Raw genomic sequence first — 22,684 nt, 5'->3', positions numbered from 1 at the left:
GACAGTTGGATTCAATACTTGCTTGAATATAAAAGGAGTATTATGTTGTGGACTCTGTCTCCAGAAATGTTAGAAAACCAGCCCAAATCTTTTTAAACTCTCCAGGCTTTCCCTTCAGGTTATACATTATCTTTTCATTTGGTATACATGACGCTAATTCATTAGTCCATCTAGTAGATGTAGGTGGTTGTTCATCTTTCCATTGGCTGTGATAAGGGCAAGTCTAATAAATTTGAGTTTGTTTTTATTGACCTTTATCATAGCTGTGTGATCTGTGGGGATGTTTATTCCTGTGATGTCATTAAACACATTGTGCAGTTGTAATGTTTGATAAGGAATGATGATGATCGTATTTGTATGAGAATTTGATCTTCACTTCCCAAAGGAACCGCTAAGTCTGCTGTTGTTTTGCACGTTTAAAACCGGATGCATCTGCCGAAAAACTCCACCTCCGACTAAATTCACTCCTTTTCTCTCCAAACTGAACGATTCTCTCTCTCTCTCCTCCTCCGTCGCCCCTCGGAAGGCGATCTCGGCCTTCCATCGTTCCTGCCTTTGTATTTGCTGCGTGCCACTTTTACCCCCGTTCCGACTTTGAATAGTTAGGTATCTGGGCCAAGAGCTCCTTCTCTCGTTTTTTTTTTTTTTTTTTTTTTGCCTTCTTTTTGCTGGCAGGGGTTGAAAAGCTGTTGACTAATCAGCCCAGATGCACCGCTGCTAATTGGGAACCGGGCGGAAGGAGCCGGTCGTTCGGGACAGAAGAGGCCTTCGGGGGCGGCGGCTCAGACGCGCCGGCTTCGGCCGAAAAAAAAAAAAAGCTCACACGCCGCCTTTTCTTCCTCCTTTTATATTGTCTCGATTGTCCTCCGTTCATTTCCACGGAGACGGCCCGGCTCGGAAAGGCGCCCCGAATCGAAGCGCCTTTTGCCCCCCCCCCCTCCCCCCCCGTTGTGCAGAAAGGAGACGGCTGACGACACAGGCCGGAGAAAAAACGCCTCGATAAGCACAAAGCGAGGAGCCTGGGAGAGGAATTTTGGGCCGAGCGTTTCACACACCGAGGAGAAGTGAAACTGTCCGAGTGCAGGGAAAAACACGAGCAGGAGTGTAGAGGGTTTTTACACACAGCGGGCATTTCTTCACAGGAGTCAGAGGGAGGCGCGAGTCACAGTCCACACGCTTTTCCTGTTGTGTGTGTTATTCCTCATATTTAGATTAAAGCGGGTGTTTAAAAGAAATCATAACCACATTCATTTGGAGACAATAGTTAGTTTCCAGCAGTGGCGAGAGCGAAAGGCCAATGGAGAAATCAGTGGTGGAAAGTAACTAAGTACATTTACTCAAGTACTGTACTTAAGTACAATTTTGAGATACTTCTACTTTACTTGAGTATTTCCATTTGATGCTACTTTATACTTCCACTCCACTACATTTCAGAGGGAAATATTGTACTTTCTACTCCACTACATTTATTTGACAGCTTTAGTTACTTTTCAGATGGAGATTTGACACAATGGATAATATAACAAGCTTTTAAAATACAACACATTGTTAAAGATGAAACCAGTGGTTTCCAACCTTTTTGGCTTTTGACGTCTTACAAGAAGCAGTGTGTAGTCGGGTCACATTTCAGATGTCTATGAGTTGTTAACAGCTCCACCAAATAGTGATTTTTCCCTCTAAACCTCACATGGTTTCATTTCAATAAATGTTCAAGCGATGCAATATTTCAGCAAAAATCAAAGATTAGAGAAAAAGTCCAAAAACTGAAAACAGATTTGTGTATCAGAACTTTGTTTTTTTCTTCTTTCCTCTCCCATTAATCATCTCACGACCCCTCAGATTTATCTGGTGACCCTTTGGAGGGGCCCGGCCCCTAGGTTGGGAACCACTGGACTAAACTAGCTAACTGTATATAAAGTAGTTCAAACTAGCTCCACCTCCAGCAGCTACAACAGTAACATGCTGCTTACACACTGATGCTTCAGTATTAATAATCTAATGATGTCATATATAATAAAATATCAGTCAGAGGGACCAAACCTCTACTTTTACTTTAATACTTTAACTACATTTTGCTGCTAATACTTATGTTCTTTTACTTAAGTAGGATTTTTCATACAGGACTTTTACTTGTAATGGAGTATTTTTACATTGCTGTATTGGTACTTTTACTTAAGTAAATGATCAGAGTACTTCTTCCACCACTGGGAAAAAATCACTTCCAACATGTTTATCCTCTTCAGGGAGGGGGAGGGGAGACGGGAAGCAAGGGGATTTATGGGAAATGTAGTCTTAATGTGGAGAAACACTAGCACTGACAATACCACTGGGGTGAGATAGAGGCTGCCAATGGTCTCCACCACGGTCTCATTTGTTTACAGTAGTTACCAAGGAATTTGACAATGATATACTGACACTACGACACAGAGGACCTTTTGATTTGCATCGGAAGCAAGTATTGGATTTCTGCGCTTGTTTTAAGAAACTAGATTACATGACTTTTTAAGATATTGGATAGATGGGTATTTTTTGCAGTGCATACAGTGCAGACAGACACAGAGGAGAAGTTGTCAAAGGGGATGAGGATATTGTCTGGTAACAGCTGAGCCTGCTGAATCCATGTGTCAAGCTTGCCAACTGAAAAGAATAAATAAAATCATGCGTGTCATGGGATCCTGATCTCTTCCAGATGGGGGGAAAAAATGGACTTTTCTCCGCTGATATCCCGCTCTGGCACTTCAGCACGACCCTGCGTAGACCTCGACCTGTAGCAGACTGATGTGTGTGACAGTGTTGGAAGTGCCAAGGCGGGATATCCGCAGAGAAAAAGTCCACTTTCTTTCCATCTGGAAGAGATCAGGGTCTAAAACAATGAAGGGCCTCGGTGAGGAATTGCATTTCGCAGCGTTAATGGCTTCAATCAACTTCTCGCTGCGTTATCATTATGCCACAGCAACTGATGCACAGCTGATTTAAGATCAGGAGAACGATTCCAACACTGCAAATCCTTATGGCTTTGAGGAGAGCCGATTGTTATTTGAAGTTATGGTAACACTTTCTATGACGCCCATGTCTATAATGCATTATAAACATAATTATAATGTGTTATAGCACTGTATAATTATAGTTATAAACACTCATAAATATTCATAATGCTTTATAACAATAATCATAACACATTATAAAGCATTTTATAATGACTTATAAGGTCAAGTATCATAATACTTCATAATTGCTGGTCACTCACTGACATTTTTTTTGCAAGGATCATAGTGTATTATAATTCTCATAGTTGTAATACATTACAATCACTGTTATATTGCATTATAATGTGATTATAAGTTACTCTAAGTGGTCATTGGGTGCTTTAAGTAAAGTAATGAAATTCCTGAGGTATAGGCAGATATAATACATTACAAGCTGGTTATAAGTCACTATAAGTGGTCATTGTTTGCTTTAAGTAAAGTGAAAAAAAATATCATTAAATCTATGCAAAAACAACACACAAAACGTTGTAAAATGAATTTATTTGTTTAACAGGTCATAACAGACAATGAATTGAATACTCCAATTTGACAACTTTTTGATGATGAGCAACTGAATGATGGACATTTCCATTTCACTAATGTAATGTTTCCCCCAAAAACTCACTCTAAAGACTCAATGGACTCAAATTATAGATAATAACTGAAACAATTTCTACTATACCTGTAGCTGTATATAACAGGTCATAACAGACAATAAACTGAGTACTGGTAAAGTACTCCAATTTGACACAACTGAATGATGGACATTTACATTTCACTAATGTAATATTTCCCCCAAAAAATGTCAGTGAGTGACCAGCAATTATGAAGTATTATGATACTTGACCTCATAAGTCATTATAAAATGCTTTATGATTATTGTTATAAACCATTCTGAATATTTATGAGTGCTTATAACTATAATTATACAGTGCTATAAGCAGATTATAACGCATTATAAGCATGTTTATAATGCATTATAGACATGGGCGTCATAGAAAGTGTTACCAAAAGTTATTTCTCGGTTATAATAGGCGATAAAACAACTCTGAGACCGCTGCAGTGAAGCCAAAAGCCAGCGTTTCACAACAGAGAGGAGGGAAAAAAAAAACACATTTGTCTTCAATTTAGAGAAGTGCAGTTCAGGACCCCACGCTCACTGTCTGGACAGAGAAGCAGCAGAAACACCGGGGGAGATGCACTGCAGGGTGAGGCCGGCAAACCGCTCTGTCAATCAAGGCTGCATTCTTTCTCTCTGGAAAACACAGAGAAAGGTTTGAGGTTTCAGCTTTTCTTAAGTCTGATGGACGCGGCTGCTCATCGGGCATCACATGACATGCTCACCCCTCGCCAGGAAACGCATTCCAGTAAACAACCCGCCACACATGTCAGCGGGCGTAATCCAAATAGAATATTTTTCCATGATCAACGAGAAGCCGTGTACATATCTGGAAAGCGTGACCCGATCAGTCAGTCAACATAATGAGGAGAAAATGTGGCAATGGGAATTAATTCTGTATATTCTGCCTAATTGTACAAGTTTGAAGTTCCAAAGTTCAATTTATTTAAAGTGTGTTATCACAAGTCCCAACACACTTTACAAAAAGAGAAATTTACAAGAACAGTAAAACAGTTCACATCACATATATGATAGAATATCATATCAGATAGTATAAAACAAGGGGAGAAAGAGAAATTTAGAAAGAACAGTAAAGACAGCTCACATGACATAGAATATGATATAAGGTCATATCAGAGAGTATAAAACATGAAACAATACAAGTCAGTAAATGATCTAACATAATTACTTTCTTGTACAATTTTAACGACAAACTTGTTAAATTACTTTATCTTGTAACCAGACTTATCAAGCTTATTTTAGGATTTTTTTTTTCTTCTGTGAAATCATCTCACTGCACTGGCAGATAATTTGACCGGTTTCAACAGATTTGACTTTTTATCAGCAGAACTTGTTTCAGGACATTTACTTGAAAAAGTACATGTAAATGTAAGTGAAATTATCTCGGAGAAAGTTTCTTGTTTCCCGATTTTCTTCATTGTTTTTATGATGATTTCTCATATTGGCAGGAATCAAGTGAAATGGATTGAAAACATGATCTGCCAGTGCAGTGAGATAATTTGCTTAAAAATATCACAACATTAGTTTAGCTTAGTTTACCTTTATTTCATCCAGGTGAGGGATATTCACAGCTATTCCACTAGCGGCAGTTCCACTGACTTTGTTCCTCCCAGGTTTAAGAGTAACCTGGGGAAGGAAACTTTTTTGTACATGGCAGTTAATCTGTGGAATAGACTGCCAGGAAATCTTAAAATCATAAGCAGCTTGGGAGGTTTCAAGCTGGCACTTAAGAATTGGCTCAGAGGTTATTTATAGTAGGATATTATGTCTGATAATAGGGTGTCTTTCTATATTTTATTTTCTTGGTTTGTTTTTGATTATTTTAATTATCATGGACAGACCCAGACTTGTATATAATCTGCTGAGGAGGCTGTGTTGTAATGTTGATATATTGATGTATTTATCTCTGATGTACAGAGTTTTTAATTAGTTTTATTAACAGAGTAGCAAGTAGGGCCAAGCATTGTCCAAAGAAGCCCTGAGGTCGTGATTTATGTTGTTAATACTGTGAAGAACTTGAGTGTATTGTATTATTGTTTTGATTAATGTTTTGTGTCATTCTTGCCATGTCAGATCTGCCGCCCTGACCCCTCCCCTACACCCCCCCCCCCATCCCCAAAGGGACCACAATGGAAAAAAGCCTCTGGGCTTTATTGTGTTATCCTGACTTTTTCCTTTTATGTATTCACTCAATGCCTTGGCAGAGCCGGTGTTTTTAAAATGAAACTGTCAAATAAAATCGATCAATCAATCAATCAGCTTGATCGGTCTGGAAACAAGATAATATGTTGAAAAAGACTTGCTTTGGGGTTGATGTTTGGCCTGTTAGGACTGGATTGGAGAGCTGCACCCAGGCAAGCAAGATGTATGTAGGTTTATAGTGAATACTGATGAGATTTTGGTCAGAATCAATCGGTATGATGGAAAAAAAGATGGGAAAATGAACAAGAGTTCTGCCTCCATGTCGATTCTACTGGATGGAGCAAAGTCAAACCGCAAAAGAGCGAAACAGATTTTTTTTTTGCACTCCCAAAAAAAAAAAAAAAAAGTTTCTCAAAAGGCGAGTTCTTCCCTCAACACCTCGACCTCTACCCCCCCCCCCCAAGGAGCCGGGCATTGTGGGACGCCGCACCGCTGCGCCGGCTGTCACTTCCTCCCATTTTATGCCCGAGGCTCATCCGCTCTCACGCGCCGCACAAAGCCCTTGGAAATACATTTTTCATATACAGTACAGTCTCCTGGGGATGCATTGTGGCAGCGGCTATTTTTGCCCCCCCCACACCCCCCCACACCCCCCCATCTCCTTCAGCAGAGCCGTATCAGCATGTGTGACATCTTGTTCGACGGGGGGGGAAAAAAAACCTACATTTCTCTCAGCCGGAGAAGTCAGTGGCCCTTTTTTGCGGTGTCCGAATCTCAAAGGACTATGCAGGCGGACCTGATTTCCACGCCGCGCATTGTTACCGCTCTGCTGTAAACGAGCCTCATGGGAAATCTGGGTGTTGGCCAAAGCATGTGAGGAGATGAAACAAGCAGATCTTGTTGCAGTCAACACTGTGGGACAGACAGAGCGTTCTTGTTCCGCTGCCTAAAGCCGCCGAGTGTACGTTGACTATGTGTATTGTGTAGGGTTAGGGCCAATATACAGGGCCGATCTTGGCCTTTTATTAAATATCAGATATCGGCCAGTCATGTGGTCCCCCTGCTGATATCATAGAGCAGTGGTTCTCAAAGTGGGGGACCACCAGGGGGCCTTGAGGGGGTTCCAGGGGGTCCCCAGCAAATTGATGAATTGTTAAACTTCAGCATTATTTCATTTACAAGAAGTTAACACAATTAGACAATGTAGAAGAATGACTGTTTTGATCATAGTTTCACTGTTATCTCTCTACCTACAGTACAGATAGTCATGGAATTCTGGACAAAATCATATCTAACAGTAAAAATATTCTCAGATTTGGGTTTGAGAGAGAAAATCTCATCAAATCTGTGTCCCTAATGTGGACTAAATTAGGGGTCCTTGATATGAAAAAGGTTGAGAATCATTGTCATAGATGTTCTTCCCTGACTACATTAAAACTAGGGATGGGACGATCCACTTATCTTGCGATACCGTTTGATATGCGATATGGGGTTCATAATTCAATACAGATACGACGTCACAAATAAAAGTTCAGAGTGACTGTGCAGAATTCTGTTTATTTCTGAGCCACAAATCTTTCCAGCAAAGGCATCGGCTCGCTAGAATGTAAACAACAATTTATAAATGTCATCACAAATTGCAAATAATAAAATTTCAATGGAGAGCTTGTGAAATTGTGATATATTGAATTTCGATATATATCGTCAATTAAAACAATCTGTAAAACCCGCAATGACATTTTTCCTGTTCAGTAATGCGTTTTGTAAATGAATTCTTTATTTAAAGGCAGTAATGTATCCCTGAATTTCCCCTACTATTGAATAGGTGTGCTGGGTCACTCTGCCTTAAAGGTCCCATATGGTGTAAAACAGGATTCAGACATGGTGAAAGTATCAAAACACACGGTCGCCAACTAAATCCACACAATCCATATTAGAAAAGCGAGCCTCTAAACGAGCCGTTTGGACTTCCATAACTTTGTGGCATCACAAAGGTTTGCTCATTAGCATTTTTGTAAGAAATAATAGACTAACAAAGTGTTTTTTTCAAAGCGGTTGAGCAGTCATTGTTTATTACCGGAAAGTTTTCCCTACCTGTAGCTGCCTGCTCTGCTGGAATTTCAGTAGTTTGGGTTTCAATGGAGAGTTTTAGTGTCCTGTGATGGTCTAAATCAGTGATTCTCAACCTTTTTCATATCAAGGACCCCTAATTTAGTCCATATTAGAGCCACGGACCCCCATTTGATGAGATCTGAAAATATTCTTTATTGTCACATATGATTTTGTCCAGAATCCCATGACTATCTGCATTGTAGGTAGAGAGATAACAGAGAAACTATGATCAAAACAGTCATTCTTCTACATTATCTAATGTGTTAACTTCTTGTAAATGAAATAATGGTGAAGTTTAACAATTCATCAATTTGCTGGGGACCCCCTGGAACCCCCTCAAAGACCCCTGGTGGTCCCTGGACCCCAGATTGAGAACCACTGGTCTAAATGCTGTTTCAGAGGCTTTTCCACAATGAAACACTGGATACTTGAAATTTTTGCGCACAAAAACGGTCCAATTTAAAGATATTGAATATCAGCACAAAATGTCAGCTATTGGTTTATTTAGAATTGGTTATAATTGGTCATATCAATATCGGACTTCGAAAGCCCACATCGGTCAAACCTTCATATGGTCTCAGTTTTCCTCGGTGCCCACTCAGATCAGTTAACATGCACTTTTGAACTCCGCCAGAGACGCTGAGTGCTGCTCTCCGCCGACCGTTCAGCGTGACTGAAACCAGAGCGTCCGCCATAATGGCATCATTGATCACTGGACATTGTGTTTTTGTTTTTTTTTTTTTTTTTTTTTCCCTCTGTCGCTAAGTTCAAAGGATCAGCCGCCGTGAGAGATGTCTCCGAGACTGAAAGCAATCTCTTTCTCTCCGAGAGGCTCGATCCGCCCTCCCCCCCATTACCCTCCGAGGCCTGATGTGCTTTTAGCCTCGCTCTCTCCCTCTCTCTCCCTCTCTCTCCCTCTCTCCCTCTCTGACCTCCAGTCAAAGATAACTGAGCTTCTGTCTTCCCTCGTTGCCCGGCAAAAAAACAGCCATCTTAACGAGTCATTTAGCCTCATATTCGGCCTTCAAATCTTATTTTTCTTAAACCGAGAGAGAAATTCTGCCAGCGAGGAGAGATAACTCTACTTGTTTCCGATGCGGTTTCACTTGTTTCGGGAGTTTTCTAGAAATGAGTGTCAGTCTGTTGAAACCAGTCAGAATAAGGCAGATCTGGGGACAGTTGCAACACTTTTTGCATTTCTCTCAGTTACTCAGAGACTATTTGGACTAGACCAACCAAATTTTTATATATTAAACTTACATCTGTCTGCTAATTAACCATACCATTTAAAGATGATTACATATGACATATTGTTCACAATATTTATTTGAATGGAAGAAGTCACATGTTGCAACTGACCCCAACCCTGGGGACAGTTGCAACTTAAAAATACATTAAATTTCATTAATTAACTTTTGCTTTTTGTCTCAATGAGCATAGTATTCTGAAAATATGTATTGTTTTACAGTAATATTATAGTATTATTTATTTATACAGTAATATTATAGTATCATTTATTTATTTAGTAATATTTATCAAATAACAGTTATTGAGTTTTGTTTGTTTAGGCCTACCTTGAGTCAATGTGCAGATGTTACAGATGCTATTCAGTCTCTCCATATTTCAGTGTTAGACAGGAAGAATGGAACAATTTGCAATGCAACAAACTTTTATTAAACATGTATTTATTGTACAAAACTGCAACTGTTTTAAAAACTGATTTTTGTCACACTCCAGTGAAAGTGAACTGCGACCTTGGGTTCCCTGAAAGGCGCACAGACATCCCAGAATGACACAGCTAATAAGCAAACACCCCCCCCACCCCCTCCCTTCGTCACAGATTCATAAGCGAACGAACAGCCCCCAACATTCCATGACTATCTGTATTGTAGGTAGAGAGATACCAGTGAAACTATGATCAAAACAGTCTTTTCTTCTACATTCTCTAATTGTGTTAACTTCTTGAAAATGAAATAATGCTGAAGTTTAACAATTCATCCATTTGCTGGGGACCCCCTGGAACCCCCTCAAGGACCCCTGGTGGTCCCCGGACCCCACGATGAGAACCACTTATTTATGTTGAAAAATACTGTTGTGTGGTCTGTTTTGATATGGCTGATAGCGTTGGGGACAGTTGCAACAAGTTGTTGCAACTGTCCCCCGAACCCTATCAGCCATGACAGAACATCATGTGCTAGCTACACACACTGACCTTGACACATGCTCACCATGTCACTTTGAAGTCAACAAAACAATGATTCAGTTTTGATTAATTCATACAAAAGGTCAGGACAGTGTGACAAAAATACAGCTCATGAAGAAAATGACTTTCATTCCTCCAAAACAAGTTTTTTTCAATAAATGCAGCAGCAGATGTTGAATGAGTCTTCTGTCTTTCTGGTGGGGGGAGGGTCTAACTGAGCGCGTGCAGTATGATCATCACTCTAGCATCTTTCTGATTGGAGGAATAAGACTGGTTGCAACCGTCCCCAGTCTCCCCTACTGTCAGTAAAATGACCCTTGATTCTGCAAAATCCTTCAAACAAATTAATTTGCATTGGAAACAAGTGAAATGATCTAACACCACTGGCAGATTTTGCCACTTATTTCAAGAAAATCAGGATTCCAGGACTCAATAATAGAGTAAATGACTTGTTAAAATGGAGATTACACTTTCAATTTCACTTACCAAACAAATAAGCACTTCTGTTTTGCTATCGTTAAAGAATTAAAAGAGACATCATCCCAGATTATGAATAAGACTCATTTAGATTCATACTTGGAGAGCAATATTTCCAATTGAGAGATCTATCTATCTATCTATCTATCTATCTATCTATCTATCTATCTATCTATCAATTTTCCAATCGCTGCGTGTGATTGCATGCAGATACCTTAATATCAATGAAAGAATTTTTTTTCTGCATTGTGTGGAGTATGTGGGTGTTAATCCAGACAGATTCTAGACCAGTCAAGAGCAGATTCCTGATGCCGTTTGATTCTGATTTTGCCTCTCCTGACCTACCTTGCATTCTCTGATGTGTGATTATCCTTATTGGAAGTGGCAGAGCTATGCTGATGCTTTGGTTTAAAACAAAGAAGAGGAAAAACAGGCCAAATTGATGGCTGCTGCTCGCTGACCGGCCTGGCTTTGTTGCTAGACAACATGAAACTCTAAAAAAAAAAAGAGAGAGAAAGAGAAAGAACAGAGAGAGACCTTGGCCAGGACTTTTTCTTTTATTCGCTCACATGGCGATGAGATAGTATAGCTCCAAAAAAGACCTGACAAAGACTTTTATTTCCCTCGGTTAGATTGTCTCTCATGTGCCAGTGTACATTCCATCTGCAAATGGAAATCTTGAACTTGAAACTCAAGTTCAGATGAGTTTTATTACTTTGATATTTAGATGGAGAACCTGGAAAGCATGCAAAACTATGATTGCATTCATTCATTGGAGTAAGCGTGAATTTCCATTTGCACAAATGCTCGGGCATCAATTTGATGCATCCAGATTTCATCTTCAAGTTGTTATCATCATAATGTAGAGCAGTGGTTCTCAACGTGGGGTCCGGGAACCACTAGGGGTCCTTGAGGGGGTTCCAGGGGGTCCCCAGCAAATTGATGAATTGTTAAACTTCACCATTATTTCATTTACAAGAAGTTAACACAATTAGAGAATGTAGAAGAATGACTGTTTTGATCCTAGTTTCACTGTTATCTCTCTACCTACAACACAGGTAGTCATGGGATTCTGGACAAAATCATATGTGACAATAGAAATATTTTCAGATCTCATCAAATGGGGGTCCGTGGCTCTAATATGGACTAAATTAGGGGTCCTTGATACAAAAAAGGTTGAGAATCACTGTTGTAGAGCAAAGATCAAGCAGAAAATCTATTTTTGGAGGCAATATCTTAAATAAATTCACATCAGGAGAACATTCAGGACCAAATTTCCCACTAAGCGGCTAGTTTGGAGACCTATCTATCTAATAATTTATCACATTACTAATAATATCTTGATTCAGTCATCAGGCCACTTGTCCCCAATTTTTTGGGGATGTTTTGGTGTCAGATGACTTTAGCAAATGCACAATACTGCAGTCAGATTGTTATCTGTATATTTAGTATTCTTAATATTATTAAAAAAGAAAATCACCACTTATTGTCAGTGGATGATCGTATAATTTTCTTCCTGGACATTAAAAAACAAACCTTGTACCTGCGAGCCCTGGATGAACCTTTATGCAGGCACTGTGTCTTTAAATCTACTCTAGTCCCACCCAACACCGCGTAGACCAATCAGCAGCGCTGACACACGCACGTCTTTGAATTATACACCAATCGGACCTTATCTCTCAAGGCCAGTGGAGCAGTCGAGTAGTAGCCGTCTGGGTGCATCTCTCGTCTACCAGCGCAACAAGCCTGTCCACCCTGGAACTAACCCCGGTCTATCTACGCAGAAAATGCCCGGAAAGTGATTCCAGAGGACGGCGGGACCGTCCGAATAGCGGGACTCGACTCTGGGAAGGTTTTCTGACCGACAAACCGACTCTCCTGCGACGGATACGCAGCATTAGGTGGGTTTGAGGCTGTGGTGTTGCTGTAATGTCCCTCTCCTCTTCTTCCCCTCAGCCCACAAGCTGCGACAATTAAACACACATTTTTTGGAAGAGGGTTATGGATAGTCGTACTACGTCGTTTTCTTAGTCTTTACAAAGTAGCTCTTCGTCCAGGGCGTTAATGGGGTTACATAATTTCCAGTCTTTTGGCCTGTGAGTGCTATGAAGGTTGGAAAAAATGACCCTGGCTCAAATAATCACATAGATCAAGCCTATGTCAAATACACCACACATTTCGCTGGGGATGTATGGTGACATTGTAGCGCCGATACGTGCCGTTCTCTCGTGCGGAGAGGACGTCACGCCAAACTGTAACCGCGAATGTAGTAGTTTAATGCTACCTTGCTTATCGACAAACGTCCACACATCATAAATCATAACTGAATACATTTTACGAGTCTGTAGCGGTAACTATTCCATGCGGCATACACCCAATCCACCACGCAGCACTTATTCCAATTAAATTCCACTTTTAGAACTGGCTCCCCTGCTATTCCTACTATCTTTTTTTTCTGCCAAAATAACGTTAGACAGCGGTGGGCGGTAGCGAGCGAGGTGAGCGAACTGTAAAAGTCTGAAATTAGTGCTGCTTGGAGGTTCATTTATATGCCGAATTTACGAGGAGACCCTAACGATTCATAACAATGTCTAAAATCATGGTCTACGAGGTGTGTGCTTGTGCAGATAAGCAGGGCAACATTTAATTTCCAGATTTCTGAATAGAAATTGGTGTGAATTTCCGTACGAGAGAGAACGGAACGTGTCGCGGCTGCATAATTTAGTGTTTTGGCCTGTGAGGTGCTATGAGGGTTGGAAAAAATTATCCTGGCTGAAATAATTACTTGGACCAAACTCTCAGCACATACACCATACATTAAGTTGAGGATATATGTTGATATATGTTCAGTTCATATCAGCACACATGCAGAGTTAGATATTTTCTTGTCGAGGCCTTGTGTCCTAACAAATGTTTCTTTTTATCCCGTTGAAGACTAGGCTCTCACTATGAGTGTCTCAACCAAGTGAAGACTAGTCTGTTACCCTGATGTTGCCTACACACAAACAGGAAATAATATACACATTTTACACATGTCCATCATTTTCAAACAGTACAGTCTCTCAGTTGTTCCACGTTGCTATGTCTCAGACTGCTGAGTAAAAATCATTACCACTGTTGATAGCCTTTGTATTCCCCTTCCTATGTTTATCATAGCCCGGACAAGTTAATGTCAGAATAACAAGCAAATGTAGCAAATACTTGGCTGATGTGTCAAAGAAATTGTTTTGCTTCACTTCAAACAGAAAGCTGCTTTCATAGCTTGCTACAGGAGGTGTATGTATCACATAAAAGAGCACCATAAAAAGACTTTGTAGCAGTCATAGAAAGCTGAGAATACCGTTTCCAGCGGCTGGCAGTGAGCATAGACCAGTAGTGACTCGGTGCCCAGGAGCACATCTGCTGTGTGTGTGCAGGTGGTCGGCGGGTGGCGGGTGGCGGGGGTGTGGGGTGGGGGTGGGGAGGGGGACAAAAGTCCAGTTGAATTCAGATCTTTTGCCTGCGCTGGCTGGCTGGCTGGCCTCAGTGGGTCGGCTTGCACAGCTGCAGGGCCGGAGCGGTTGGACTCTGGCACCGTTACCCTCATTTCCTGGTCTGAAAAGAACACCCCGCTGCTGCATCCCAATTATTATATTCAGTCAAGCAGCTGTCTGGGCTAGCCGAGCCCAGCCGGCGTTTCAACTACACGCCAGCGGCCCGTATTTGTGAAGTTTCTCCACAGCGTCCTGCTCTAGGAGTCGTCGACTCTGGGGGGGGGGGCGCATTCATGGAACCTCCCCGGCGGAGGAAAGCTGAGAACCAGGGATAACAGTAGATCCCCTTGACTGGCTCATCCCAATTGCTTGTTCACACTGTGAGCAGCTTGGGCTGATGGGTCGCTCTATTCTGACCGGCTGTGGGCGGGTGCGAGAGGCTCCAATTGCATCTGTAGTGGTCTAGTGCAGCTGCAAAGTTTTGAAGAGGGAAATCATGTATTTTTCACTGCTTTGGTATTGCCTTTCGTAATGTGGCATTGTTTTGATGAGTTAAAACTAGCGAGAATGCACTAATTGGGTGGCATTAATCGAAAATTAAACAGAAAAAGCGGAATAAGCTCTATAGGAGATGGATGGACTTCGGGTGACTTGTTGATCATGTCGCTTGCTGTGTGAATGCGGCGTGAGGAGCAAAACCGATATGGGGTCCACCACACTCTTCTCGCCGGGGACAAGTTCGGTAAATGCCATTGCCAAGTCATCTCGACCAGCTCATGAAACGACGACACAGTTTCCAGAGCAGCACTCCCACTCTGACAACCTTGACGAGTGCCAGCTCACACTGCTGTCTCACTCTGCTTACAGAGTGTGTTCATACTAGTTGACTAAAGGCTGCCCACTCAGTACACAGACCCCCCTCCTGACACACATACTGTCTCTAGTCCCTGGCAGATTTACACCCCCGTGCTTCTTAGCCAGTCACTTTACTGATTAGTGGTTTGTCATTCGTTGTTTATGACCCCTGCATTGTGATACTGGTTGTAGCAGTTGTAGAAACAAGTTGATGTGGATTTACCTCAGCATAGCCTTGGAAATGTTGAAATTGATGGTGTTAAATGCAACCAGAGTGACACAATTTTCTGTATTATTGTAGACACACTAAAATGAGATGTGTGCATGCAGTGACGATGGCTGTGGTTAAGAGCAAATGCTTCCTGTGTGTGCTACACATAAACTCTAACCTATATAGCCTAAGCATAAGCAAAATCTTGCCTGTAAAGTAACAGACACTTCAAATTTGAAACGAGTGATAGGCTGACCCTATGAGTTTATTGATAGCGAGGCTGCTTTTTTTTTCCTGTTTTGTGTCACCAACAGCTCTGCCAAATGTTCCGGGAAGTGGTCTCTGGGAGGGGTATGACGGTTAACACAGTCTAAACAGATAAGGGAAGCAAGTTTGTTCTCTAACACTCTGCAGAGGCAGTAGCAGGATCACAAGCTCCTTATCCCCCACCTGTCAAAAAAGAAATGAAGCAGACTAGGTACAGTCTTCTGCCCCGTTGTAGTCACTGGGCCATGCTTTTCCATAATGAGAGAGAACTGTTGGTAGCAGTGGTATAGGGTATTAGTATGGAATTTCAGGCTAAAAAGTGAATAAAATGCCGCTCTTTGCCTGTAGTCTGAGGGGACAATTGATTGACCGGAAAATTGGGCCCTGCTTTCAGCTGAAATGAATGTCACGACTGCTGTGCCAAATGGACTTCACATGGTGTGGAAATGACAATACAATATTGATTTTCTCTTTCTCTCATATATCCTTTTTTTTGTTCTTGCCACACTGCGGTCGGTTTCTTTCAGCATTCATGTTCCCATTTTTGCTGTGACCTGTTGTTTAAATGGAAGGGACAGAGACATGCAAAAGTGTGGACTTAAAGTAAAAAAAACAAAAACATGGGAGCATGTGAGGAAACCCTGATCTTTGGAGAACCTCCACTGGGTATCAGCATTGATCCATTATCAATGTTTCCAGCCTAATGTAGCCTAATGCATATGGAGATTCACACTAATTTTAAGTACTTTTATGTAATTTTTAGCCCTTTTTGGAGCTCTAAAGCAGTGATTCTCAACCTTTTTCATATCATGCACCTTAATTTAGTCCACATTAGAGCCACGGACCCCCATTTGATGAGATTTTGTCTCTCGGACCCAAATCTGAGAATATTTCTATTGTCAGATATGATTTTGTCCAGAATCCCATGACTATCTGTATTGTAGGTAGAGAGACAACAGAGAAACTATGATCAAAATGGTCATTCTTCTACATTCTCTAATTGTGTTTAATAATTCATCACTTTGCTGGGGACCCCCTGGAACCCCCTCAAGGACCCCTGGTGGTCCCCGGACCCCACGTTGAGAACCACTGCTCTAAAGAACCAGTTCCTGCCCACTTGTTTTGGAGAAGGCTGACATGGAGCTGTGCTAGCTAACTCACTGTGTGTTATGTGGACATACATATTTCACCTGTGTTTTTTACTGACATGAGGACGAGAAGATGAGCAAACTATTCCTTTAATATTGTGTACTGGGTGGCTGGGCTGGGTTTTGCTGGGGATGGAAGCTAGAGAATGGACCCACAATTCATCAGGAGATGCTAATGAAGAGGTGTCTGGGTTGTTGCTGGTGGCCCGGTGGCTCTGGAGTCTGGCTGGCGGATTGAAATGCCTGCTATGATTAATGTCAGCCCACTCTGTTTACACTCTGCTATTTTAGCAGCTAGTTCTCAATGCTAGTATAGCTAGCTGGGGCATGGTGTGTAGAGCATTTTTAGAGAGTGGGTATCCCATCACAGTATCACTTTTTTTTTTTTTTAGCTACTGCTTCCAAAAGTGGTGTAGCACAGTGGTTCTCAACGCGGGGTCCGGGGACCACCAGGGGTCCTTGAGGAATTTCCAGCGGGTCCCCAGCAAAGTGATGAATTGTTAAACTTCACCATTGCTTCATTTACAAGAAGTTAACACAATTATAGAATGTGAAGAATGACTGTTTTGATCATAGTTTCTCTGTTATCTCTCTACCTACAATACAGATAGTAATGGAATTCTGGACAAAATCATATCTAGCAATACAAATATTCTCATATTTGGGTCAGAGAGGCAAAATCTCATCAAATGGGGGTCCGTGGCCCTAATGTGGACTAAATTAGGGGTCCTTGATATGAAAAAAGTTCACTGGAAATATATTGACGTCACATCATCTACGTTTTTCCAAATCCACGGAAATAGGAAAATGACACTACAAACAACAGAATGGACCCAGAAATGCAAGATGCATTGCCGATAGCTATTTTGTCAACAATGTTTAAGTGCATTGGGCGGGATTTCTCCTTTTTAAAATTTGAAAGAATAATCTCAGCAGCCTGTTTCCACGGCTCAGACGGCTGCCCAAGAACTGGTTGTGCATTATCGCTCATGTGCGACCGAGAGGAAGGCTCTTGTCGGGAGGCAGATCTCCTGAAGCGGCGGTGCTGGTTGTTGTGAAATGCTGACCTTTCAATTGAGCTCTGCTGTTGCTTTGTTTTTAAATGGAACTGGATGTAATGCAGTGTCACAATACAGCATAATAAGACATATTCCCCAGAGAAAGTAAGCCAAGATGGCATTTTCTCACATTCAGGTTTTTAGTCGAGTCATTTGCTCTTCCAGCCAGAATTTGGGCTTTCCATGTCAGACGTCAGAGAGCAGTCCGGTTTTGTTCAATGTGCTGTCCGCATAGTGGCCCTGAACAAGCAAACCTCTAGACACTAGTGCAACCAATCCCTTCACAATAAGGCAACCCATCCCTGTATTGTTCTGCCAATGTGTTTTTCTCCCCGACTCCTCCTTTGCTTCTTTTACGGGTGTGTGCAGTGTTTTTATGTGGGACAGGGAAGCAGGCATCACATTACATTCAAAACCACCTCGTGGATTTGGTGCAAACATTTAGGCTATGTGGCTCGTTGTGAATATGATGCAAGTCGAATAAGACAAATGTTGTTTTGCCACCACGGGCCCAGTGTTTAAACAAACCTTAAAGTAGATGAGTCTAACCATAGGGGCCGGGTTTTTACTTGTCTGAAGAAACGTCAGAGTATTTTTCTTCTATTCACCGTCTATTCTGACCACACAAACCAGCTCCCTGCAGGTTGTAAACAGTGTGACAGGTGCATAAGCAAATGAAATCCCCCCCCACCCCCCCGGGAACCCAAGGTTGACACAAGGTTTGTATAAATAACGGGGGGGAGGAGGACTATATTTGCCCTCATCCCTAGTTTATTTGTCCTGTAATCCCTGCAGATAATGCCTGGAGGCAGGGGAACGGTAGGCATGTTTAAGAAGCAGAGATTCACACGGCGGATTAGTTCGTCGTGACTGTACACCGAGATGCTAAGCGGAGCGTCGGTTCTCCCTCTTGAGGTTGAATGATCTTTGTTCGTACCGTGTGATTTACGGTAGGTCCTGCTGGGGGGGGGGGCGGGGGCAAAGGTCGCGCCCAGGTTAATTGTCGCCGATTGATCCAGCTGCTGTGCGGGGACGTTTAGGAATGTGCCAGATCACTGGTCTACTAAATGAAGCCTGGATCGGTTTTCAAACTCATTATCAGAACTGCACCATCATGGCTACAGTGGTGATCTTGTCTAATGATACGGTCATGATTGCTAACCTTGATCACTGGTCTCAATGAATTTCAGAAAAAAATTTGAGAGGCTCACTTTACAGTAGGGCAGTGGTTCTCAACGTGGGGTCCGGGGACCACCAGGGGTCCTTGAGGGGGTTCCAGGGGGTCCCCAGCAAATTGATGACTTGTTAAACTTCACCGTTATTTCATTTACAAGAAGTTAACACAATTAGAGAATGTAGAAGAATGACTGTTGTGATCATAGTTTCTCTGTTATCTCTCTACCTACAATACAGATAGCCATGGGATTCTTGACAAAATCATATGTGACAATAAAATTTGTTTCAGATCTCATCAAATGGGGGTCTGTGGCTCTAATATGGACTAAATTAGGGGTCCTTGATATGAAAAAGGTTGAGAATCGACCAATATGGGTCGATACCAGGGCCGATATTTTTGGATTGAAGTTGCCAGTAGCCAATATTTTGTGCCAGTATTCAATATTTTTACCATAATTTCATTCTTGTCAGGGTGGAAAAGCTTCTCGGCCAGCATTTAGACCATCATGGGACACTAAAACTCTCCTTTGAATCCCATACAAGGCAGGGTGACAACACTGACTGGCTGATATCTGAAATTTTATAAAAGGCCAATATCAGCCAGATATATCAGAAAACCAATATATCTACGCTTCAGCAGTCCCATTAGTGTAGCAGGGAGAGGACAAGGACATCGCAGCAACCTTGGTCTTCATTGCACTCATGGTCCTGGTTTTAGTGATGGTCTTTGAATAGACTGGTAGTATTACTTTGAGGTGCAGCAATAACTCTTGAGGCAAAGTCTGCAATCTGCCTGGCATCTGTGCATGTCTGACATCATCTAGTGTGTAACCAAAGTGTTTCCAAAGAACGGGGGAGTAGGTTTGCATTTCAGTCATCAGTGGGTTTATCCAGTCTTACCAGTGTTGGATTGCGCTTGCTGTGAGTAGTGGAGCAATGTTGGGGTTAGCAGAACACATTCTAAATTAAATTAAGTTATAGTAATAATGATTATTAATTGTGGAGGGAGGCTAACATTGAGAAATACAGTTATGCGCTTACGAAATGGGCAGCCCTAATGTAGGCTTTGGTTTGCTGTATTTGATAAAAATCTTCATACCCGCTGATGTCATGGTTTCTAGATGCTACATTACAGGAAATGGGAAGAAGGAAGTAGTTGTATATGTAATTAGAGTGAAAGTGTTTGTACTTTATTTCAAGAACTTAGATTACGCTGATAAATATGGAAGTGAAGCGTTCTAAACTTGGTTTATTTGAATCCTGCCAGTCTCTCATAAGAGCTCGCAAAGTGAGAAAAAAACCCCAGTCGATTTCCCTTTGCTACGCCAGATGTAGTGAGACTTCACCCACTAATTATTGGAACAGTAGAAAAAAATTCAGAAAATGTCGGAACCGGAACGACTCGAGCAGTGGAAGAATCGTTCTCAAAAACTGCTCTCCTGCTCTTCTTTCTCCCGTTTTCGCCAGCCCCCCGCCCCCCCCCCCCCCCCCCCTTCACACGCGGAGCCTCCCTCGTTATTAAGTGTCGACGCGGTCCGGTTTCACCGTCGCTCCGCCGAGAGCAGCCCGGGGCCTCGGGCCGCCTCCGCTAACAGATCAATGGAGAAATATCCTGCGAGGGAGGATACGGTATCAGTAACGGGAGAGAGAGAAGAGCCTCAATTAATTTAACACAAACACATCCTTTATTTCAGGCCCGGCGAAAGGTGTAACGAGACACCGGTCCGGAGCCGGAGCTCGACCGCAGTTATTCACCGCATCGGGTCTGCCATCGGAACGCTTTACCTCTGAAGGTCCTCCTGGAGCTAGAGCCCTTGTATACTTTTCCATTTTCCTCACTTGTAGAGCCTTGTATTTAGCCAAAACATCAACAGCGCCAAGCATGGGACTGCTAGATAATAACTAAGGGAAAATTCCACTGCTTTTGGCAATGCACCCCGCATTTCTGGGCCCATTTGTTGTTTGCTGGCGACTTAGGCTTCATCATTTTTTGCACCGACTTCCAGGAAGAAATCCATCGAAGCATTGTGTACTTTGTACTTTTTGTTTGTTATACTCTGTCATGTCTGTCTGCATTCTGTGCCGCTGCTTAAGAGATTTTATCATCTCAATGGGACTTACCTGGTTAAATAGAGGTTAAAAAAAAACTCCCGGAATGCATTGAACATCACAAATTGATGATATCTAACAGCGCGAGAGTATCCAAGGGTGGATTTTTTTTTTTTCCCTTGCAGGGCAGTTAAGGCAGCCTTGGGAGAAACAGCAGGCCCCCACTCGTACTCCCACTAATAGACTAAAGGTGTTGGCAGCCCGGCTTGCTTTGTGGCTTCCCCCCCCCTCTCCCTTCAACACTGAGTCACCGAGGAGAAGACACAGAGGTGTGAGATTGCGTGGGTGGGCTGAAATAAAAAAGACAAAGCCCAGCCATACGACAGGAAAGAAATTAACATTGTCAGAACATTTGTATTTATCGTTTTTTGTGCAGTAATAGCAGGAGAGGGAGGCACTTTGGAAGTATGCAGCTGCAGCTCAGTCTAATGCAAGGCAATGCATTAGGTGTAATGTTTTGTTGTGTAATGCCGCTCGCTTGTGTAATGACCTGACAGCGGAGGGAGTTTGCTTAGACGAAACGACAGCCACTTGGCTTCTACAGTTGTGAATAGCCCCACTGAGAAGCGGTTGGCAACATGGTGTCAAAGGGGCAACGGGTGGGAGAGAGCTTAATGGACTTGGCCTGGTTTTGTCCAGACCTGGGTAAAAATATTTGGACACAGACAGGTTCAAATATGGATAGATGGAGCAAAATCTCTTGTTCTACATAGGTTGGAGCCTCATACAAATATCTAGGTATCTGGCTAGATGAAAAGCTGTCATTTAAAACGCACGTATTTGAGCTCAAAACGAAACTGAGCATTAGACTGGGCTCACTACAGATAAAGATCATGGTTTACTCTTGTAAACAGGAAGGCAATTGTACAATCAACTCTTATATCAGTTTTGCATTACGGTGATATACTTTATATACATGCAACCCCTACTACTCTGAAATCACTAGATACTAGGGCTGAACAACTTTGAAAAAATATCTAATTGCGATTATTTTGACTGATATTGCAATTGCGATACGATTTGCGATATTAGAGGGAATGATCATTTTTACGTCATTATTCTCATTTTCATTGAAAAACGTATTAAAATGATTATGGTGTGATTTTTGCGGGGATCTGTACCAAACAAAGATGTTTTCTTAAGTCTGTAGAATATGATGTGTAGGCCAGGACATCTCTGCAGCACCACAATATTTCATTTAAAATGGTTTTTTGACACACATTTTGCCTTAAACAAATATTGCATATTACAAAATTCCCAAAAGTTTGAAGTATTAAGTATTTCCTCCAGCATTTTCAAACAGCATTTAGACCATGGGACACTAAAACTACACTGAAACCCTGGATAATAATAAAGATAATAATGGTAATGTGTACTTGATAAAAATCCAATAAAAATGTCACATTAGAAACAGTTCATGTTAAGATCTTCCCATAGACAACCAGTGTAATATTAATCAATTGTATAATAAATATGTAATCAAACAAATTGCATTACTTCCATTAGGGCTGGGCGATATGGTTGAAATCATTATCATGATAATCATAAGGATTTTTCTCGATATCAGTATATATCACGATATGGTTCATGTATGCAAAATCATGTTAAATAATCAAATTAATGTTCATCTCATTGAACCGAATGGTAATGTTAGGTGTGGTGTCAAACAAAACTGAAATTTTCAAATACTATTCCTAACATACCTCATTTTATGAGAGTTTTTAAGTAAAATTTGCTTGTCATCATCAATTCGGACAGCAGAAATGTGTGTCACGATATCAAAATAT

General features: G+C 41.7%; 1 protein-coding gene across 2 annotated transcripts in view; it reads left to right on the top strand.

The window, feature by feature from the left end:
• The first annotated feature begins 12,302 nt into the window (after positions 1–12,302).
• Positions 12,303–22,684, top strand: part of tpst1 (tyrosylprotein sulfotransferase 1) — a 45,545-nt gene continuing 35,163 nt past the window's right edge. For both annotated transcript variants that reach the window (XM_071529905.1, XM_071529904.1), the window contains exon 1: positions 12,303–12,501. The gene's annotated coding sequence lies outside the window, so the exon portion shown is untranslated. The remainder of the gene's footprint in view (positions 12,502–22,684) is intronic.

Source organism: Centroberyx affinis, unplaced genomic scaffold (genome assembly GCF_046629955.1).
Source record: "Centroberyx affinis isolate AG114_WGS23_722 - 3 ecotype Tasmania unplaced genomic scaffold, CSIRO-AGI_Caff_v1 ptg001849l_1, whole genome shotgun sequence".
Taxonomy (NCBI): domain Eukaryota; kingdom Metazoa; phylum Chordata; class Actinopteri; order Beryciformes; family Berycidae; genus Centroberyx; species Centroberyx affinis.
Note: the sequence above shows the minus strand (reverse complement) of the source record. Positions and strands in the feature narration are given on the sequence as shown.